The sequence below is a fragment of the Quercus robur genome, chromosome 4, assembly GCF_932294415.1.
Source record: "Quercus robur chromosome 4, dhQueRobu3.1, whole genome shotgun sequence".
NCBI lineage: Eukaryota > Viridiplantae > Streptophyta > Magnoliopsida > Fagales > Fagaceae > Quercus > Quercus robur.
The window spans coordinates 56047315-56057388 of NC_065537.1; positions in this window are offsets into that span (position 1 = coordinate 56047315).

The following is a 10074-nucleotide window of genomic DNA, read 5'->3' on the forward strand; positions in this document are numbered from 1 at the left end:
GTTTCTCCTAGCCAAGATGGAAGAAAAATTAGGCAGTTCATCATACCCCTACTATGAATTTCTGCATACTACCTTATCACTTCTCTATTAACGGCGGTGAGGTAAACACTATTTCCATATTGTTTTCATGCTAGTAATAGATTTATTTATTTACCCAAAATTGAAAATAATTGTCTTGCTCTTTGGAATACACAAATAAAATAATGTGTTTGTTATTTTTGATACATATGTTCGCTAAATTGACTTAAACATGTGGTAAGTTGGAAGTGTTTATACTAGATATTGAAGTTCCATTACTGGCTTGTTTCAAATTCTCATTTCATGTAAGTGGGATTCTAATTTTTGTAATTATGTATACATATGTCTATACATAAGACATTCAATCCAATTTTCATTAATCTCGAAAAAATTGGATCCTATAGTATTTTATTTTATTTTTTATGAGTAGATATTATTATAAAGATTGATTTAATTCGAACTTACTCTTTTCCTGAAGTATTGAAAAACAATTGAAGTGAAATAGAGATGCATCATGAATTAAATTTGCGGTATGAATCAAGGAGGGTCAAATCACATCATTTATTGAAGAAAAGCCAAGCCATTTGACAGTCTTACAATAATGTGTGCCTTTAATTCTTTTTCAACCAAAAATAAGTTTAGAAACACTTTTTGTATTTCGTAACCTGTAATTATCGGAAAAACACTTTCCATATTGCCATACACTATAGCATGTTTCTTTTGGAAGACTGATGTCGCAAAAGTTACAAGAAAACAAACATGTTACTTTTTTAATGGAAAGGAAACTAAAACTAAAACCATAATTTGCACTAATCATATAATTAGGTGGCAAAATAGAAAATTAAAAAAATTGAGATAATTGCAAAAATTGAAACTACTGTTTGAGAGGTGTACTAAAATAAACGGGACCTTAATTATGACTTTTAAACTAAAAGTTATAAAGGAAAATATATATATTACTAAATATGTAAAAACCACTATTTTCGAGGCTTTAATAGAGATATTCGCCAAATTTGGTTGAACCTTAAGGTGACTCAAGTCTTGATCAAAAGACTGTTTCCCTTCAGCCCTCCAAATTTCATGCAATTCTGGCATCGTCACCACGATGAGTTCTACTAACACCCGTTTGATCTTGCACAGTGATTTCCAATGCTCTAGCTGCTCCAGGAAGGCCTACACTGCTCTACATCACATATTAAATACTTGGCAGAAATGCATTTTTCGCCCCTACGTTTTGACCCAATTTTCATTTTGGTCCCTATTTTTTATTTTTACCACATTCAATCCTTATTTTGAAAAATGCCATCCATTTTAGTCCCTACCATTAGTTCCCTAATAGAAATATCCTACATGGCTAACAAAGTGCACTGTTAGCACTCAAAATGCCTACGTGGCCATTAAAATAATATTAAAAAAAATTATTTTGCATTTAAAAAATGCCATGTCAGATCCATATCATATTCTAAATTTAAAAAATCAATTTATAAATTTTAACTAAATAAAAAAAATTGGAAAAAAGATTAAAAAAAAAAAAAAAAAAAAAAAAACACATGAATTAAGATTTTGGTTTATCTTGAACAAGAACACAAACTCAGATTTAAACACAAACACAAGAAGAGTATTTTTCCTTTATTTGATATTTTCTATTTGTTTTTCTTAGAAAACAAACACAAAATTAAACGCACACAAACCCAATAAATTAAACCCCCCCCCCCCCCACACACACACACACACACTCTCTCTCTCTCTCTCTCTCTCGTGATTCAGGTTCTCCTTTTTGCTTTCTCTGGTTCAGCACTTCAGCCTCTCATTAAGCTCAATCCTAGCCATGAGAGATGAGAGGAAAAAAGAAGAGGAATTGCCACTCATTGAGCTCAATACTGACCTCGGGTGGACACGAGCAAGTAGAAATTGTCGGCAGAGAACTTGATGTGAAACCCATAAACCAAGCCCAGAAAGGACTCACTGTCGTTCGTGGCTATTGTGGTCAATGGAGTAGGATTGAAGCTTAAGGAGTTTTAGCCTGGGTTCCTCACAATAAAATAGAAGTAGAGATCGGAGGTGGTGGATATGGTGGGTTTGGAGGTTTCAAATCGGCGATTTGAGTTGAGTTTCAAATCATTGGGTTTCAAATCGGTGGGTTGTTGATCATTGAGTTTTCAATCGTTGAGTTTTCTGTTGGTTTAAGTTGATTTTGTGTTGGTTTCTAGGAAAGATGAGAAAATATGGGTTTAAGTTGTGATTTTGTATATCTAGGTTTTGTGGTTTGAGAAAATATGTGTTTTATGGTTTGAGAAAATCTAAGAAGATATGCTACTAGGTTTGTGTTTGTGTTCTTGTTGGAGATCAGGTTGTGTTTGTGTTTTTGTGTTTAGTTGACAAGAAAGGGCAAGAAAATGCTAGAAAACTTGGCATGTGTTCTTATGTTTAAAATCTGGATTTGTGCTCTTTAGTGTTCTTGTTGAAGATGAACACAGTTCTAAATTAATGTATTTTTTTGGATTTTAATTTCGTTTTTTCTTTTTTAAAATTTGTTAAAATCGATAAATTAAAAAAATTAACTGGTTGTTAATATGGCATTTTTAATATTATTTTAATGGCCATGTAGGCGTTCTAAGTGCTAACAATGCACCGTTAGCCATGTTTGATATTTCCGTTGTGGAGCTAATAGTTGGGACTAAAACGGATGGTGTTTTTCAAAATAGGGACTAAATGTGATAATAATAAAAAATTATTTAAAAAAAAGGGTAGAGACCAAAATGGGAATTGGGTCAAAATGTAAAAACAAGAAATACATTTCCGTCTAAATACTTTTGGAAGAAAACCACAACAATAATAATAGAAAAACAATGTATGAGATGTTTAACATACTGATAGATTCTCATCACTTGTGGTAGTGACTGTGCAATTTAGCCACCAAAGCATGAGGGAGAACAAATCGTGAATCGTATCATGAATCGATTTTTTATTTTTCTATATCATGTATCATATCGAATTGTGTATTGTAAGATACACAAATACCACATAAAATTATAAGATAATTATAGATATACATATATAAAAGGTATATTCATTATAAATTCAAAATATATATATTCAACTAATGACCAATTTAATCATTACTTATGCAATTAAATTTAACAAAGCTAACTAAATAAATCAAATTCACTTATGTTTATAACATGCACATTTAAATTGATTAAATTCAGAAGTAATACATGATGTGTGGCCCAATAATTTGTGGCTCTGGCCCATTTTTACATTTGGGCCCAAGGCCCGAGTCGAGGAAGGGTATAGCCGAGAATGTGTAATAAAAGTCCAAATAGTCTTGAGACATAGCCGATGATGATTTTGTCCTCGACATATCCGAGGTCCCCCTGGAAGAAAGGACAAAAACGGTATAGGAACAGTTTGGGAAAAAATCTAAAATATCTATGTCAATAGAGAAGGAAACGCTGGATAGTATAACGACCAAGAACAAAGGGAAAGCTGCCATTACTGCCATTCAATACTCTGCACCTGACAGAGCCATACTCTTCAGCTTTTACAACCACCCCCAACCACTCTAGGTATGGGCTGACAGGACAAGTCTTAAGTCCTAGGGAATTGAGCTTACACGTGGACGCTGGTAAGAGGATAAATGCCCGCATAAAAGGATAAGAGAGAGTGTGAGAGAGGGGGGGGGGGGGGACAATCCGTCCTCCCAGCCATGGCGTCCTTGAAACAAGGAGAATAAGAAGAGCACAGAGCTCCCCAGACTCCTCGGATGAGATTCACTGACCGGAGCCAACCCGAACCCTCGCCCGGGGACCAAGACCTAGCCTTTCAAATCCACGCTCTATAAGTGATATTGTTTGGGCCTTTTTATGTGCGAACCCAACATTATTATGGGTCGTTACAAATTGTGTCCCTACAATTGGCGCTGTCTGTGGGGAGGGTTGTGTCTTGGCACAGGTGGTGGGTTGAGACAATCCCTCACATCATTTCCAATAGCCGGATGTAGTGTTCTAGCGTAAAGTTCCAATAGGGGCTACGTTTCTTCACTAGAGGCTGCGCTTCGTAACGTCAACAGCACGGATGGTTCTAGGGGCTTGGTTGAGGAGCTAATCCCCCTAAACCAAGGTCCCACGCCATAGCCAAGGGGTTAATTCTCCCAACTACTTAAAAAATCAAGTTTTGGACAGAACCAAGGTATTGCATAGTCCTAGGACTCAAACCTATGGGGAAACCAACTACTTAAAAAATCAAGTTTTGGACAGAACCAAGGTATTGCATGGTCCTCGGACTCAAACCTATAGGGAAACCAACTACTTAAAAAAATCAAGTTTTGGACAGAACCAAGGTAGTGCATGGTCCTCGGACTCAAACCTATGGGGAAACCAACTACTTAAAAAATCAAGTTTTGGACAGAACCAAGGTATTGCATGGTCCTCGGACTCAAACCTATGGGGAAACCAACTACTTAAAAAATCAAGTTTTGGACAGAACCAAGATATTGCATGGTCCTCGGACTCAAACCTATGGGGAAACCAATTATTTAAAAAATCAAGTTTTGAACAAAACCAAGGTATTGCATGGTCCTCGGACTCAAACCTATGGAAAAGTCGGTTACTTAAGGAGAATTCTAAGTCGCTCAATCCTTGGACCAAATACCAGAAAAGGCTAAGGCTATGAAGGTCATTAGGAAGATGGCGAAACGCCTTATTACTCAGCGACCTGCAAGGGCTGTTCATTTTGGGTTATATATCCTCAGATGATTACTTCCTACACGGCACCGAGCATTCGGCCATCATCTCATTCAAGTTTGGGGTATACAACCCCTTTTCAAGTCGGTCTTATTGTACACGATAGCTCCAATAAGTTCATAATAACAACTTTTTTCTTGATAAGGGATTTCGGCCCTAAGTATTGTTTTCTCAGGTCGGCGTTATTATGCCAGACAGCTCTAATAAGCTCATCATAATATCTTTTTCTTTTTTCTTAGTAAGGGTTTCTGCCCTAAGTATCATTTGTTCAAATCAGCATTATTATGCCGGATAGTTTCAATAAGCACAGGGCAAGGTCTTTTTATTAACTGGGATTTCAGCCTTAAGCATCGTTTGGAATGTAAAAAAAAAAAAAAAAAAAAAAAAAGTCATATGGTAGTACGTCTATTCACGGCATAACCATTTCAAAAAGAAGAGGTAGAATGTACGAAATAAAGCAATGATAACTTTCATTAATATAAAGAGGTATTACAGCGTACAATGAAGGGCTTAAACAAGCCTATATAGAAAACGAATTACAAAAACAAACAAAAAACAACAAAACAAACAAACAACCAGAAATCTTTTTAAGCTATGCTCCCAAGTCTTTCCAAATTCTGTCCCAGTAGCACCCATATTGAGAGGAGGACCTCCCTTGGTGGAAGAGGAGAAGAAGAGGAAGAAGAAAAAGCACCATGATGGATCTGGTGATGGAAAAGAAGAAGAAGGGGAGGCAAAAGGAGGCACCAGTGAAGGAAGAGAGGAAGAAGCAGGGATACTTTGTCCCTGCGTCAGTCCAGACTCCTAACACGCTGGTGCCATGTTAGCTATGCTCATAAGAGAGTGACTGGTACTGATAATGGGTGACCCCAGCTCAGTCGCACCAAAAGTTTGACGCGACGATCCCCTGCTTCGGATTTTGGCTGAAGGGAGGATGAAAGGTATCTTGAGTCTCTGCCATCCCTGTCCTGACCGAGCCATCTTAAGCTTCGGAGGGACAGAACGCTTCTGAGAAGGATATGATCTTATCATCCCCACTTCTACTTCAAATGTGTCACACTATAAGCTGTGGCTATACTAATAAGGAAGACTTAGAATACAGCTTGAGGGTTGAGGTTTTAGGAAGGTTAAAGAGTCTTTACGCGAAGGGAGTACCCTCTCGTTTGGCTTCTTATATGGAAGATGAATTCAGTTGCATTTAATCTGTACATATCTCTAAGAAGATTTACAAGTAAGGTAGCGTCTGTTCAACTCTCCAATGTCATCTGTAACTGTCAAATTTGATTGGCCTCGTAAAGGAAATTTATTAAAGACGCGCCTCGTACACTGAAACGACGGGAGCGCATCGTGTGTAAATCTAGAAGAATGTCTCGTAACCCGGCGCGTTTCCTAAGCAGATGAAGAGACACCAACATTAATGAAGGGTAGAGCTAAACGAACCGTAATAAAGGCTTGGCATCACCAAAACCCTCCTCTCCGACCAAGAGGTCGGACAGCAGGATTTTGAGGGGCTATTGTGTGGCCCAATAATTTGTGGCCCTAACCCATTTTTACATTGGGGCCCAAGGCCTGAACCGAGAAAGGGTATAGCCGAGGATGTGTAATAAAAGTCCAAATAGTTTTGAGACATAGCCGAGGATGATTCTATCCTCGGCATATCTGAGGTCCCCCTGGAAGAAAGGACAAAAACGGTATAGGAACAGTTTGGGAAAAAATCTAAAATATCTATGTCAATAGAGAAGGAAACGCTGGATAGTATAACGACCAAGGACAAAGGGAAAGCTGCCATTACTGCCATTCAATACTCTGCACCTGACAGAGCCATACTTTTCAGTTTTTACAACCACCCCCAACCACTCTAGGTATGGGCTGATAGGACAAGTCTTAAGTCCTAGGGAATTGAGCTTACACGTGGACGCTAGTAAGATGATAAATGTCCGTATAAAAGGATAAGAGAGAGTGTGAGAGAGGGGGGGGGGGGGGGACAATCTGTCCTCCCAGCCATGGTGTCCTTGAAACAAGGAGAATAAGAAGAGCATAGAGCTCCCCAGACTCCTCGGATGAGATTCACTGACCGGAGCCAACCCGAACCCTCGCCCGGTGACCAAGACCTAGCCTTTCAAATCCACGCTCTATAAGTGATATTGTTTGGGCCTTTTTACGTGTGAACCCAACATTATTATGGGTCGTTACAAATTGTGTCCCTACACATGATATATGAACCAAAATAATAATATATTTTCATCATCTTGGCTAATCAACTTCATCTAAGTCAATGTTGTCATCATGTTTAGCATCTCACATAATTATTTTTTCATAGACATTTTCTTTATTATTATCAACATTTACTTTTTTTTTTTGTTTTTTTATTCTAATAATTTTTTCTTTATATTTTTTCTTGAAATTCTAGCTTTTTAGACTCAAAATAATAACAACAAAATAAAAAATAATTATATTTTCATTTAATATATTATTAGTAGCATAGAAAATAAATTTGCACATATAAAAGTGAGTGTTATGAGTATAGTCTAAATTTTGTAGGAGAAAGAGAAGGGAAGAAAAAAACTCATGGATTTGCTATTTCATTAGACTCAATTAAGTTTCTCAATAATTTTGTGTTAACAAAGTCTAACAACTTGTTTAAATCAAATAAAACCACAAATTTTAACAAAAAAACTCATTTTAAACCCACATGTCAATGTATCTTATGACACGTACGATTCACCGATACGATACGATTCATATGATACATACCTATGTATCAGACGATTCATAAGCACTTACGATACATTTTTATGATACAAAACTTTTTGTACACGATACAATACATATCGCGTATCATACGATACTAACAACTAGGACAAAGATAACTCCAAAAATAGTCATACAAAAGCACATAAATTTCCGCATAATCAGTCCACCATATATGTAAGTCACCAGCATTGGACTTGGCCTTGACAAACTCTCCAATTGGAAGTTCTCCACGCATGTTGCAGCCATAGAAGGCCACGACTATAATTGTTCGACTAGTTAGTTCTTTAGAAAATTCCATTTAAGCTTAGGTAGGAAGCTAAATCAAAAACCTAATTACAAGGGTCAACTTGAGTGCGATAGACAAGCTTAACGATTTGGGTGTATGGATATTAAAGTTACAAATTATTTGTATAGATTTATTTGCTTACAAATTTGAAATTATAGAATTTGTGAAAAACTGTAATAAATTATAAACTATAAGAAAATTGTAGAATTGGTAGACCATGCAATTTAGCCACCGAAGCATGAGGGAGAACAAATATAACTCCAAAAATAGTCATACAAAAGCACATAAATTTCCGAGTAAGTATGATTTTACCTTAAAGAGTCACAAGTATTAAGGCTTACTATCAATCATGAATAAAATTCACCCACTACATCATACCAATATTTTCAAGTCTATTGCAAAACCAAATGAAACAACATAATTGGACTCATTTCTATTGCAGATATGGTAACAAAATTCTACCAATACCACTAATAATTTCACATCTTATACAAATAGCGCGTTTGCTTCATCAATCAACACAAAACGCAAGGCTTTCACAAAAGTAGTAGCTATAGTTGGAACATGTTGAACACCAAGATCTTTCTCTTTTAAAGTTTGGAGGTCAAGTGAAATAACCGCATAATCAGTCCTCCACATATGTTAGTCACCAGCATTGGACTTGGCCTTGACAAACTCTCCAATTGGAAGTTCTCCACGCATGGTCCAGCCATAGAAGGCTACGACTATAATTGTTTGACCAGTTAGTTCTTTAGCAAATTCCATTTAGACTCAAGTAGGAAGCTAAATTGAAAACCTAATGAACAAAGTTTAGTTACAAAATTGGTTATAACCTAAACCTACAATCTTACTCAATATCTTTTTATTAATGGTGAATTTTGACAAATCCATTATTGGATTACATCTTCTTCTCATATCCTCCATGCTTGAAAATTTTCTAGAAAATTAAAGATCAATAGCTATGTCATCAATAAATTGTTTAAATGACAAGTTTTGGTAGTTTAAAATTATATATAAAATATAAGCTTATAGATCAAATGGTAAATAATATCTAATTAACAAAAAATTTAACATGTGTAATAAGAGTATAAAGAATATACAATTCAACGGTTAGATTTACAAAATATGTAGTAATGTTTATTTTATTGAGTAAGGTTATAGACTTAGATTAAAGCCAATTTTCTATCTAAACTTTGTTCAAACCTAATTACAAGGGTTAGCTTGAGTGCGACAATCAAGCTTAACGATTTTGGTGTATGGATCTTAAATTTACGAATTGTTTGTATAGATTTATTTTGCGTACAAATTTGGAATTATAGAATTTTGTGAAAAATTGTAATAAATTATAAACTATAAGAAAATTGTAGAATTGGTTGAATTTTTATTGAGAAATTAGGGACCTATCAATAGATGTTATGTTCTCTCCTTTGTTGTTTTCATTTTTGTTTTGTTTTGTTTTGTTTTTTTTTTTTTTTTTTTTTTTTTTTTTTTTTTTTACAAAATCATTTTATTAAAAGTAAAAGTTTCTTTCCAAGCACAAGAGGTGTTTCGAAAAAACATGCAATATACATTGAGATATATCAACTATTAACATTTTTGAGACTACAGAGGTCAATAACCTTTCAAACAGAGCCATCCAGATTCGAAATAGAAGTTGAGTTGCCCTTGGATCGTTGTAAGTCCTATTTACATTGTTAAATTCCTTGTATCTCCTTGCGTTACAGCATACGGTGTAGTCATGGAGAAATTATAAGGTCCTTATAGTGGACAAGTGACCTGGTCTACCATTCCACTAAAAAACTCTCATCTGTTTAAAATTGCTTAGTTAGAATTTTTTTTTAAAAACAGAAACTGATAGCTGACTCAGCAATCTTAAACAAGTGGGAATTTTTTAGTGGAATGGTGGACAAGTGACGTGGTTCACCAGAGGATCGTATAATTTCTCGTAGTCATGGACTTAGAAATTTTCGAGAATGTTAGAATTTATGATATTTTAGGAGTGGGGTGCTCGAACAAAGAAAGTATCTCATGAGAATTTCTACGTGGGTTGCACACATATTATGAGAAAGATGACTTATAAAACACCAAGACGATCTCATAAGATAATTGTTGATTTGAATATAGAGTTTATGTTTTGACATATAAAAAAATGATAAATTACAACTTATTCACCTATGGTTTAAAATTTAACACTTTATGCATCTGAGGTTAGCTCAGTTAGAATTACGTAACCCACAACATGGCTAAATATGTAATTTTGCTCTACTTTTA